Below are 12,217 nucleotides of genomic sequence, written 5' to 3'. Positions count from 1 at the left end.
CCACAAGAGAGTAACGAGGAAGAACAGTCGAAAACATTAGTATATGACAACTTACAGGAAGAGGAACAAGGTAAGTTACAAATTATTAACCTGTCCTCCTATTCTCTTTCACCTGGGGAGGTTTCCCTCTTATCTAAGGGGTTGTCTTTTTCACCCACCAACTCTCTTAACAAGTTCGAACTTACAAAAGACTTATACCTATTTTGTAGGCAGCTCACGTTCAAGTTGCTTTACCACAAGCCGTCGGTGATTGATACTTTACCTGATGAGGACAGACAAGTATTTCGGGATCTGTTGGAGCTCTTGAATGAAAGTGAATGTGATACCGGTAAGTCTTGCAGGTTCACAGGACGTATTCCCTCCCAGGCCACTCCATCATTTTCACTTTTTCCGGTGATTCAAATATTCTTTGACACCGTGAGTAAGGACATACAAAACCTTAAAATTAACAACAAGGGGTTGGATAACCTTACTAAGGAAGAGAAACGGTGCTTGGGTCAGCTTAACCCCTTCCCGACATGTGACGGTATAGTACGTCACATGTCGGGACCCCCGCTTTGATGTGCGCTCCGGCGGTGAGCGCACATCAAAGTCGCGACATGTCAGCTGTTTCTTACAGCTGACATGTGCGCGCAATAGCGGCGGGTGAAATCGCGATCACCCGCCGCTATTAACTAGTTAAATGCCGCTGTCAAACTCAGACAGCGGCATTTAACTACCGCATCCGGCCGTGCGGCCGGATATGAGCGCATCGCCGACCCCCGTCACATGATCGGGGGTCGGCGATGTGTCAGGAAGGTAACCATAGAGGTCCTTGAGACCTCTATGGTTACTGATTGCCGGTGGCTGTGAGCGCCCCCCTGTGGTCGGCGCTCACAGCACACCTGCAAATCTGCTGTGTAGCAGCGATCTTATGATCACTGCTGCATAGCAGAGCCGATCGGGCTGTGCCTGCTTCTAGCCTCCCATGGAGGCTATAGAAGCATGGCAAAAGTAAAAAAAAAAAGTTTTTAAAAATGTGAAAAAAATAAAAAAAATATAAAAGTTTAAATCACCCCCCTTTCGCCCCAATCAAAATAAATCAATAAAAAAAAAACCCAACCTACACATATTTGGTATCGCCGCGTTCAGAATCGCCCGATCTATCAATAAAAAAAAAGCATTAACCTGATCGCTAAATGGCGTAATGAGAAAAAAATTCGAAACGCCAGATTTACGTTTTTTTGGTCGCCACGACATTGCATTAAAATGCAATAACGGGCGATCAAAAGAACGTATCTACACCAAAATGCTATCATTAAAAACGCCAGCTCGGCACGCAAAAAATAAGCCCTCACCTGACCCCAGATCACGAAAAATGGAGACGCTACGAGTATCGGAAAATGGCGCAATTTTGTTTTATTTTGTTTTTTGCAAAGTTTGGAATTTTTTTTCACCACTTAGGTGAAAAATAACCTAGTCATGTTAGGTGTCTATAAACTCGTAGTGACCTGGAGAATCATAATAGCAGGTCAGTTTTAGCATTTAGTGAACCTAGCAAAATAGGCAAGCAAAAAACAAGTGTGGGATTGCACTTTTTTTGCAATTTCACTGCACTTGGAATTTTTTTCCCGTTTTCTAGTACACGACATGCTAAAACCAATGATGTCGTTCAAAAGTACAACTCGTCCCGCAAAAAATAAGCCCTCACATGGCCAAATTGACGGAAAAATAAAAAAGTTATGGCTCTGGGAAGGAGGGTAGCGAAAAACGAAAATGGAAAAACGGAAAAAGCTCCGGGGGTGAAGGGGTTAAAAAACAGGACTCCTTTGTCATCAAGGAGGCTGACAAAGGGGGTAATATTGTGATTTGGCCTAAGGACTTATATGTGTTGGAAGCAAAATGACAGCTACTGAATACTTCTTATTATCAGGTTTTACCTTCGGACCCCACTGACGTTTTTAAGAGGCAATTGGATCGACTGACTGTGGCGGCCTATAATCTGGGCATTATTAACAAAAAGGAGAGGGAATTCCTGACCATCGATGTGCCAAAAATTCCAACTTTCTATATGCTGCCGAAAGTGCACAAGTGCTTGGACAACCCCCCAGGTAGGCCAATAATATCAGGGATCGGTGGTTTATTTGAAAGACCCTGTATATACTTGGATTATTTTCTCCAGCCTCTTGTCTACTCTTTGGGGTCATATATTAGGGATTCAATGCACCTTATTGAACAGATGGGCCAATTGGAAATACCAACAGATACGTTTATTGTTACACTTGACGTAGAATCCCTCTACACCAACATTGAACATGATCTTGGACTGGAGGCAATAACATACTTTTTGGACAAAAAATCCAGTAGAGACAGGGAACACGATTCTTTCATTTTGGACTTGCTTAGGGTGGTCCTCGATAAAAATTATTTTATTTTTGATCGCACTTTCTATAGACAAGCGTCCGGCACCGCCATGGGCGCGAGGTGTGCGCCGTCGTACGCAAATTTGTTTATGGGATGGTGGGAGGAGGTCCACGTGTATAATCTTCCCCTATTTGGCAAATATGTACTGAAGTGGTACAGGTTTATAGATGATATCCTGTTTTTCTGGACTGGAACCATGGAGGACTGTAACGCTTATATTGATTCCCTTAATAGGAATCCTTGGAACATCAGACTTACCTCCAGGATATCTTCTAGGATGGTGGACTTTTTGGATTTGGAGATAACCTTGAGGGATGGCCATATCATCACAAACCTCTACAGGAAAGGGACAGCTACGAATAGCTTGCTCCATTATGATAGTGCACATCCGGCTCATTTGCGTAAGAGTATACCGAAAGGACAATTTTTAAGAGTAAGAAGAAATTGCTCGACCCGTGAGGATTTCCAGGTGGAATCTAAGAAACTTACCGATAGGTTCCAGGCCAGGGGATATCCACGGAGGGTTATAGCACAAGCATTCCAACACTCTCAACAGTGTGCACGGGAGGAATTATTAAGACCAAGACGGAAGGACCCTATTAGATCAATTGATCTTATTACCACATATCATAACCAGTGGGGGGACGTCCACAATATCTTGAAGAAGAACTGGGACATTCTATTGACGGAACCAAAACTTCTGCCATGGCTGTCTACCACCCCAAAGATGATAGCCAGGAGGTCTCGTAACCTAAAAGATGAACTGGTGTCTAGCCATTTCAAACGAGCCATTACAAGTACTGGAACTGGCAGTCGCATCTTTGGGTCTTATCCCTGTGGAGGGTGTAATGTCTGTGGCTTTATGATTTCTGAACAAGGAATCTCCCTCCCACATTTGTCAAGGAAGATCCAACCATCAGCATACTTTAACTGTCGTACTAGAAATCTCGTGTATGCTTTGATGTGTAATTGCCCCAAACTCTATGTAGGTTACACCACACAGGAGTTGCGACGCCGGGTACAACAACACGTGTCCAACATCAACACGGCCCGTAAGGATCTGGAGAAAGGGAAGAGGATTTCATCAGTGGCAACACATTTCTTACAGGTACATGGTGGCTCTACGAGGGGATTGAGGGTCATGGGCCTGGAAGGGGTTAAGCCCAACATTAGGGGTGGTAATATCACTTTGGATTTACTTAGGAGAGAATCTAAGTGGATATATAATCTACATAGTCGGGCCCCGGTTGGGTTAAACGAGGAGCTACTCTATACGGGCTTCTATAAGCAGATTTAGCCAGGATTTGTATAACACACAAATTGTTCTTTCAGGCGTACCTGGTATAACTGCATCAATTTTTCCTTCATAAGAACATTATGTGAACTAACGGACAGCGTGAACTAACGGACAGCTTTCTGGATCGCCTGGATCAATATTGAATTCACCGTCTATGTTTTTCTTGCTGCCAGCTGTGCCTAGTCCTATGCACTAAAACTGTGTAACACTAGGTGTTTTTTTCCCGTTTGTGTATATATTATCTGTATGCATATATTCTCCATAAATTCCTGGGTGGATATACGATGGAAGTAACACTCTTTATTGGTGCATTTGAGACATCTTGGCTATTAGAGTTTTTTCTCCTTACCTTGGATATTGGGACAGTATATGTCCCCCTGTCCCCTGACTGCCATGTTCTATGTACCCCTGATAGCCAATTTGGGGGTGCTTTGTATTTGGTTGTGGCTTCCTCAGTGTAAATTTTCAAAGCAGTGGATTGGTGTTGGACAGGTCGATTTTATTTCATCTTATTGGATCCCACCAACATTTGCATTATATTTATTAATCCATTATGCGGTATAACTTTCTTTGGAATTGAAATGTAACATACTTCCAACCCGGGACCTGCGCATCATAATAAATGGATGTCTCTTTTTCCAACCTGTCTGACTTTACCATCCGTTCCCTATCCTTGCTACCAACACGGTATTTTTTTACCCTACTCTATGTGACTTGTGGTGCTCCGTGCACCCTTCTTAGACCCTTTAAATGTGGGCTGTATATCTTGCCTATTGAGATATGACATGAAGGATGGTTGCGCTATGGTATATGTGTTGTCACACTGATTTGTGGGCACACACTTCCTATTTGCAAAGGTGCCATATCGGCAGTGCACCATATTGCATCATACTTGCGCCTGTGAAACTGCCTTTAACAAGCGATGTGCCTGGATACAATTTAGCGCATGCGCGTATGGTGCAATCTTTGAGTGAGAACGTAGGTTGCTTGGGCGCTTGTATGGGTGGACCCGAGTGACTGCTTAACACTTTAGTGCGCAAGCGCATGTTTATTCCTCACGCCGGACCGGATATCCATCTGGCCGCACACATGGAGGGGAGATCTCTGACGCTGCAGCACCCTCACAGGTGACTTTCACTTTATTTGTTATTCTTGTATATAAAAGGGGCATTGATTGGACAGATTGTTCACATTTCCCCTGATGAAGACGCTCTAGCAGCGTCGATACGCGTGGGGTCTTGATCCCCCCAGGAGCTCTGGTAACCCTGCCGCGCACTTCGGTAACCTTGCCATGCACTTTTAACCTTTTGAATGCAGGATCCTGCACCGGCTGTCCTTGGGACGTCTGAGGGGATTGCTGATCTTTCTTCTTTCATTTTTTCACAAATGATACAGCGCCTCGCAGGCCTTCATTATTTGGCTGCCTATTCTACGCTATAGGCTGAGGCAGGATTATAGGAATTGTGCATTAGTCCAATAATACTTTGCTTATTTCTGCAGTATCTATATGGGAAACCATTTTGCATATGGACTTATGGCACATGCTTTAGGCCAGCTGGCAGCCTAGGGTTATTTGGGCATGTTATGTAGAACTGTTCATCACTTTTTGCCTATGTTATTTTAGGATACATATTTATGTGTCTATTTTGAGATTTGATTGTATCTACATAAAGGCATTAGTAATTGTGTGTATATCATCTCCTGGGGGATCTTGGACGTTGCACTTGGCCTGTTGGCCTTTTTAAATGTTTTTAATTGTGTGTCCGTTTTTTGCTCCTGTTTTTGTAATGTTTATTAAATAAAGATTTATATGGTTGGTTGATCCCACAAGTATGCATATCTTTTCTTCTCCTTTTTCTGTGACTTTTGTACACCACCAAGTGAAAACAGCGAAACATATCCTCTTTTGGAGAGATGTATTCTCATGCACCTCTTCACAACCACACATGGGTATACGCTTCCATATTTGGTCTGTTTGTCTTTATCGTCCTCCTTATCCTCATCCTCATCACCCACAACCAATAGAACACTAGGGTGAACGGATTCCGTGATGCCAAAGTCACAATTTTTTTGTGCAAGGGTGTTTTTAGGATGCCCTTTACTAATTGGAAACAAAACAAATGTTACTCCCACAGGGGGAAATGTCATAAAAAAGATATGTACGTCTATTATTCCCATTTATTCTTATATTTTACATTTTCCTATCTCTGGATAGTCTTCTAATGTGGTAGTGTATACCTCTACAATAGAAAATAATTCCAAGACTTTTATATTATATTTTTATTTATAGCCCTGTCTCTGAGCTGTTGCTAGGGACAAACATATCTCATTGAACACATTCTGGCTTCAAATCTATAAACCTCTGTTCACCCCTCCCTCTTGCTATTTACTTTCATCGGTGGATTCACATTTTTTATTTATTTGTTTTATTTCATTATGATTTATCTTTATGTCTCCTCATTCTCCACCACTAGATCACCAGGCTTAATGTCTTCTGTGCTGCTACAGGCAGTCATTTTTTTGGCAAGGGTGTCTATGATTCCCATAGTATATTTTTTAAAAATTTACACCCTTGGGGAAATGTTTGTCAGCCCATGCACTGCGTGTATGGGCATTACAAGTCTAGGAGACACGCTCCTTTAAATTGGGCCTAGTTATTAATGAGGCCTTCAGCAATGTCTCCTCATTCTCCACCACTAGATCACCACGCTTAACGTGTTCCGTGCTGCTACAGACAGTCAATTTTTTGGCAAGAGTGTCTGTGATCCCAATTAAATATTTTTTAAAAAAATGTATCCCCCATGGGGAAATGTTTGTCAGCCCATACACTTAGTGTATGGGCATTACAAGTCTAGGAGATCCGCTCCTTTAAATTGGGCCTAGTTTTTAATGAGGCCTTCCTCCACTTATCATCATTTTCCACCACTAGATCACCAGGGTTCACATGTTCCGTGCTGCTACAGACAGTCAATTTTTTTGGCAAGGGTGTCTGTGATCTCCACTAAATATTTTTTTAAAATTTACCCCCATGAGGAAATGTTTGTCAGCCCATACACTTAGTGTATGGGCATTACGAGTCTAGGAGACCCACTCCTTTGTAATGGGACAGTTTTTTTTAATAGGGCCCTCCTACATGTTTCTTCCAAGGGGAATTGGGTCAAGGTGGCCCTTGCATTCAATGCATAATGAAACAGTGTGGCAGGACCAACTGAAGAATGTGAAGTGGGTTTTCCTGTGGCCATCCAGTACCTGGGTTCAAAAGCTTATTGGGGTGCATGTGACTTGATAGCAGGGCAGGCCTTGCAGGTAATACATAAGAAAACAGTATGGCAGGACTAACTGAAGAATGTGAAGTGGGTTTTCCTGTGACCATCCATTACCTGGGTTAAAAGGCTTATTGGGGTGCATATGACTTGATAGCAGAGCAGGCCTTGCAGGTAATACATAAGAAAACAGTATGGCAGGACCAACTGAAGAATGTGAAGTGGGATTTCCTGCAGCCATCCAGTACCTGGGTTCAAAGGATTATTGGAGTGCATATAACTTGATAGCAGGGCAGGCCTTGCATTCAATGCAACATTTTTTCAGGAAGCCCTTATTCCTCTCGTGAAAGGGGTATTGGGGTGCATTGTAATTGTTAGCAGCCCAGCCACTCTCTTAAATGGCAATAATAGCATAGGAGACCCACTGTTGAACACTAGGACTACTGGACTCGTGACCACGCCTAGAACTACTGAAAGGAGTCATTTTGACTATCCAGAATACTGTCTCCTGCTAGGACCTTAGAAAAACACCACCCTTCATTAGCATAAGATAAGAGCCTAGAGTAAACAAGCTATTTTGTTCAGCATTACACAGTAATACAAGCAGGTAAAACACAAGGAAAATGTGAAAAGTTGACATGTAAATTGAACTACATCTATATGAACATCAGGGTAAATAAGACAGAGTGAAAAAATTATGCACAAAACTTTATAGCAACATTTAGTGACAAAAGGACTTCAAAATATAGTAGGGAGTTAAAATGACTCCAGTAGTTCTTGGTAAATTTTGAAAAAAACGCGCAAATTTTTTACCAAAATTATTTATTCTCACAAAATCTTTTTTCACATCATATTTGAGGAAAAGTCACCGAGTTTCAAGCCGGAATTCTGAAAAATGTAGTCACAGAAGAGAAATAAAAAACGAAAGGAGTCAAAATGACTCCATCAGTAGTTCTAGTGTTAATAGTGGCCCTTTAAGAATATTAATGCCGCCTGATGCCCCTCTCAAAATAGGCTTTGAGAATTTAAGAGTCCCTCTTTCATAAATGAAACAAGATGTGTCTCCTTATGTGTCACACACCACATTTCCAGCTAGGGTTGTTAAATGTTACAATGACATTTCCCAGTGAATGCATTTGTATTGGTTGAAAGCAATGTAAAAGTTGAAAAACGCATCAAAAACGCTGCATGTGAACATAGCTCAAGTGGTGGAGGAACATTTTGATCTGGGGTTAATTGTTTTGCCTTCTATACAAGTCATTACCCTGGAAAGGATGTACCTTAACTTTTTTCCCAGCAAAATCCATTTTGGTTTAGTTTTTGTATGTTTTTTGGTGCACCTGTAAAAATGGCGTGAAACTGACAACATTGCTTACGTCTGTGACCTTGGAGTCAGAAATGCTTCAATGCTTCCAGGGGCGATCCCCATGATGTTCCCATGTTATTTGAGCAGTGTTTCCATCATTTTTGGATGTTTTTAGACCTTAAAAGGACCCCCGGGGGATCGCGGTAAAAATACTCGGGTTTCCCATAGACTTACATTGGCCTCTTTGCTCAGGGTTGAGTACCCGAGTATTCCAATTTGTTCGACCTGAGCAATGAGCACCCGAGCATTTTAGTGCTCGCTCATCACTAGTCATAATTTCTCTCAGCCGAGGATAATTTTTTGGAAAAGAAGGCGCTTGGATGCCATTTACCGGGGGACGGACCCTGAGACGACACAGCCCTAGCCCCCACTTCCGACGTATCCACTTCTACAAAAAAAGGCTGAGAAACATCCAGTTGACTGACCATAGGTGTAGTGTCAAAACAACTGTTTCAGGAGGAAAAACCCTGCTGAGCAGCATCCGACCAGTTAGAAAAATTAGACCCTTTCATTGTCACTTCAGTAAGGGGTTTCACCATTACTGAATAGTTTTGAAAAAGCTTCAGATAAAAATGAGTAAAAACCAAGAAAAAGCTGTAATGCTTTCAGATTCGCGCGACGGTCCCAGTCGAGTACAGCTCAAACCTTTCCTGGATCATCCAAAAACCTGAAGATGACAACAGGTATCCCAAAAACTGCACCTCCTAAACGGCAAAAACACATTTCTCTGGCTCGGCAAAAAGCTTGTTATCCCTTAATATTTGAAGCACCTGTCTCACATGCCCCCGACGTGTCTCCAAGTCAGGTGAATAAATCAAAATATCATCCAGATAGACCACCATAAACCTGCCAGCCAAATGATGGAAAATATAATTAATTAAATGCTGGAACACCGCTGGTGCATTGGTCAGACCGAAAGGCATAACCAGACTGTCAAAATGCCCCTCAGGGGTATTGAACGCCATTTTCCATTCATCCACTTCCCTGATTCTAAGTTAGCGGTCCCTTTAAATCCAACTTGGTGAAAACCTTAGCACCCACCACCTGGGTGAATAAATCTTGAATCAGAGAAAGAGGATATGGATCTCGAATAGTAATGAGATTCAATTTCCGGAAATGTAAACAGAGATGGAGACTACCATCTTTGTTTTTCAAAAAAAAAGAACCCTGCAAAGATGAAGGTCTGATATGTCCCTTCTCAAAACTCTCAGAAATAAAGTATTTCATGGCTTGTCTTTCAGGGCCAGACAGATTGTACAACCTGGACTTGGGTAGTTTAGCGCCAGAATCAGGTTAATAGGACAGTCATATGCCCGATGGGAGGGCGAATCCTGACACCCCTTCTCAGAAAATACATCCTCAAAGCCAGACAACAATTCAGGTAAGGTCCCTGAAGATACTGCAGAAAGGGAAAATGTTTAGGCAGTTATCAAGACCCACTTCACAATTTCTATGGATTGCCAATCAACAGTCGGATTATGCTTCATCAACCAAATGTTGGTTGATTATTACATTTAATTTTTTTGAACGTTTATACTTTACTAGACTGTGGCCCGATTCTAACGCATCGGGTATTCTAGAGTATGCATGTCCCCGTAGTATATATACAATGATGATTCCAGAATTCGCGGCAGACTGTGCCCGTCGCTGATTGGTCGAGGCAACCTTTATGACATCATCGTCGCCATGGCAGCCATTATGACATCTACGTCGATACTGTGCCCATCGCTGATTGGTCGAGGCCTGGCGGCCTCGACCAATCAGAGACGCGGGATTTCCATTATGACATCATCGTCGCCATGCTGTGCCCGTCTCTGATTGGTCGAGGCCTGGCGGCCTCGACCAATCAGAGATGTGGGATTTCCAGGACAGACAGACAGACAGACAGAAAGACAGACAGACAGACAGACAGAAAGACAGACAGACAGACAGACAGACAGACAGACGGAAAAACCCTTAGACAATTATATATATATAGATTTCTAACCAATGTTTTTCATAAGCTATTGTTATGCTATTGCTGTGTTTTGCACAGGTCTTTCTTTTGAAAAAATGGACTACTGAGCTAAAGAAAAAACATGGCTCGGTCAAATGGATCAGGTGTTTGGGGATGTGGCAACTGCCACCTAGCAAACTAGTGACCGCAAGTGGGATGATTTGTGTTTATCTAATCAGAATTTGTTAATCAAACATACTTTTTTGGAAAGATATACATCTAATAAACTTATTCCTAGAGGCTTACGAGTTAGGGTAATCCCTGCTTTTCCGGTGGACGACGAGATGTTTATGAACAATTGGGAGGAGGCATGTAGTAACTGTTCGGGTGTATTTATGCAACTTCTTATGAATTTAAATACCAAAACCATAGGCGAACTTGACAAATCTATTGATCTTGCCCAAACTGAACTAAAAGCAGGCTGTCGAGACGAAAAAATACAGACATTTAATAATGATCTGGAGAAATTGTTGGACTTGACTGTTAAGAAAATTCATGAGTCTCAAACATCCTAATTCAATAGAGATGTGAGAGACTTTAAAAATAAGTCTGTCTATCAATGGCGCAAACAACCTTCTAATATTACACATATTCCACGGACTTCCTCATATACTTCCATTTCCTCATTGAGTGATCAGTCGGATGCACCACAGATGTCTATGGTCACACGATCTGGAGCATCTACTAAGAAACAGTCTGAGTATACCTTCCATCCGTATAGACGACGCAACCCCTCCCCTGCTGAGTATAGGAGGAAGGATAATGAGGTAATTACAGTAATTTGAGCCATCATACCTTATGTAATATTGATCTTACACTACTGAGCAAGGGCCTTACTTTTTCTCCGGTGATGGGTTTCGATGCATTCACAGCAATCAAAGATTTACATATCTTTGCGAGATCATTGCTTTTTAAACGCCATTTTTGTGATGACAATTTACATCAATCATTCCCAACAGAGGAAGAACAGGCTGCGCTAAGAGCCTTGGAGGATCTATCCATTGAACATAATCTTCCTGAAGGAGGTAAGGTACCTCCCTCCATTTGACCTCGTTCTAAAAAGTTTCCACCACTTTCTTCATGTAATAACATTGATTTGTTTGTACAGGTAGTCACAAAGGACTTTTTGCAAATTCCCCACTACTCTCGCTATGATAATTTAACTAGGGAGGAGCGTAGTCGCCTTAATTTCTTACAAAATCTATCTGATGTAGTAATAAAGCCGGCAGACAAGGGGGGAAATATTGTAATCTGGCCTAAGATCATGTACGAAAAAGAGGCATTTCGCCAACTAAATGATAAAACTTGCTATAAGAAATTGACGTACAACCCCTTGTCTGCCTTTTGCTCTAAATTGGATGTCATTCTTAACGGCTACAACCAAAGAGATTATTACTAGTGTTGAGCATTCCGATACCGCAAGTATCGGGTATCGGACGATAATTGCGGTATCGGAATTCCGATACCGAGATCGGATACTTTTGTGGTATCGGGAATCGGAATCGGAAGTTTCCATTGTATGGTTCCCAGGGTCTGAAGGAGAGGAAACTCTCCTTCAGGCCCTGGGATCCATATGAATGTGTAAAATAAAGAATTAAAATAAAAAAATATTGATATACTCACCTGTCCGGAGGCCCCTGGACATCACCGCTGGTAACCGGCAGCCTTCTTTGTTTAAAATGAGCGCGTTCAGCACCTTCCATGACGTCACGGCTTCTGATTGGTCGCGTGCCGCTCATGTAACCGCCACACGACCAATCACAAGCCGCGACGTCATCCCTCAGGTCCTAAATTCCCTTCTAGGAATTTAGGTCACCGAACCCTCATCAAAACCCCCAGGCCGATCAGGGTGAGCCACATGGAAGGCACGAACCAAATCGGCCGCATGAACA

At 42.3% G+C, this 12,217-nt stretch overlaps 1 long non-coding RNA gene across 1 annotated transcript; it reads left to right on the top strand.

Moving 5' to 3' along the window:
- Positions 1-1,942: 1,942 nt before the first annotated feature.
- On the top strand, positions 1,943-5,026 carry LOC143773719 (uncharacterized). Its single transcript, XR_013215330.1, has 3 exons — positions 1,943-2,090; positions 2,638-3,511; positions 3,736-5,026. It is a non-coding gene; the product is annotated as an uncharacterized LOC143773719 (long non-coding RNA).
- Positions 5,027-12,217: the final 7,191 nt, after the last annotated feature.

Source organism: Ranitomeya variabilis, chromosome 5, assembly GCF_051348905.1.
Source record: "Ranitomeya variabilis isolate aRanVar5 chromosome 5, aRanVar5.hap1, whole genome shotgun sequence".
In the NCBI taxonomy this organism is placed as follows: domain Eukaryota; kingdom Metazoa; phylum Chordata; class Amphibia; order Anura; family Dendrobatidae; genus Ranitomeya; species Ranitomeya variabilis.
This window is presented reverse-complemented; position numbering and strand designations above follow the sequence as displayed.